Here is a 1,044-nt window from a genome sequence, read left to right as displayed (position 1 = left end):
ACCACTAAGAAGAATATACGCAGTGTGTTATTTGTTGAAACTGTACTTCCGATTTGATTTGAAACTGTCTCATTGCTGTTTATCAATAAAATTTTGAAAAAAAATATTAACTGGCTCTACTCCCCTAATATTAAACATAAAACCACATGGGAAATATAGAAATTCAAATAGAAGTAACATAAACCTGTCATAAACCGTAAACAAAAAACTATTTGTGGGACAGCATGGATGACAAATGGTCTACTGTGTAAATTTTAGAATGAGGCAGACAAAAGTTGGAAGGCCAGTTAATTTTCTCCTCCTTCTCCTGCTTCAGCTTCATCTCCTTGGGTATCCGATGTCCACAATGTAAAGTTGTCTCTCAGTAATTGCATAATTAGCATGCTGTCCTTGTATGACTCTTTACTTAATGTATCAAGTTCCGCAATGGCTTCATCAAAAGCTGTCTTTGCCAGAGAACAGGCTTTCTCTAGAGAGTTCAGAATCTCATAATAGAACATGGAAAAGTTAAGAGCCAGACCCAATCTGATAGGGTGCATTGGTTGCATTTCCTTTTTGCTGATTTCAAAAGCTTCTTGGTATGCTTGTTGTGACTGATCCACAATCCCTTTCTTATCATCACCAGCAGCAACCTCGGCCAAGTAATGGTAGTAGTCTCCCTTCATTTTCAAATAAAAGACTTTGCTCTCTGCTTGTGAAGCATTGGGGATCAAGAACTTTTCCAAAAGAGACAGTACATCGTTGCAGATATCCCTTAGCTCAGTCTCAGTTTTCTCTCTGTATTCTCGAGTCATCTGCTGCTTTTTCTCAGCACCTTCCGTCTTTTGCTCGATACTTGAGACAACCCTCCAAGATGACCTACGGGCTCCTACAACATTTTTATAAGCAGCGGAGAGAAGGTTCCTCTCCTCATTAGATAATTCAGCGCCTTGCTCAGTTACAGACTTCATGCAGGCTGTCATGTCATCATATCGCTCAGCCTGCTCAGCCAGTTTGGCCTTCTGCACCAGCTCGTTTTTATCCATGCCTGGATGTTCTGTGTCT

At 40.3% G+C, this 1,044-nt stretch overlaps 1 pseudogene across 1 annotated transcript; it reads right to left on the bottom strand.

Moving 5' to 3' along the window:
- Positions 1-107: 107 nt before the first annotated feature.
- On the bottom strand, positions 108-1,036 carry LOC101591470 (annotated as a pseudogene). Its single transcript, XR_001117035.1, has one exon. The product of XR_001117035.1 is annotated as a 14-3-3 protein zeta/delta pseudogene (transcript).
- Positions 1,037-1,044: the final 8 nt, after the last annotated feature.

Source organism: Octodon degus, unplaced genomic scaffold, assembly GCF_000260255.1.
Source record: "Octodon degus isolate 3935 unplaced genomic scaffold, OctDeg1.0 scaffold00023, whole genome shotgun sequence".
NCBI classification, from domain to species: Eukaryota; Metazoa; Chordata; class Mammalia; order Rodentia; family Octodontidae; genus Octodon; species Octodon degus.
The sequence above is the reverse complement of the archived record's forward strand: the minus strand, read 5'-3'. Positions and strand labels throughout refer to the sequence as shown.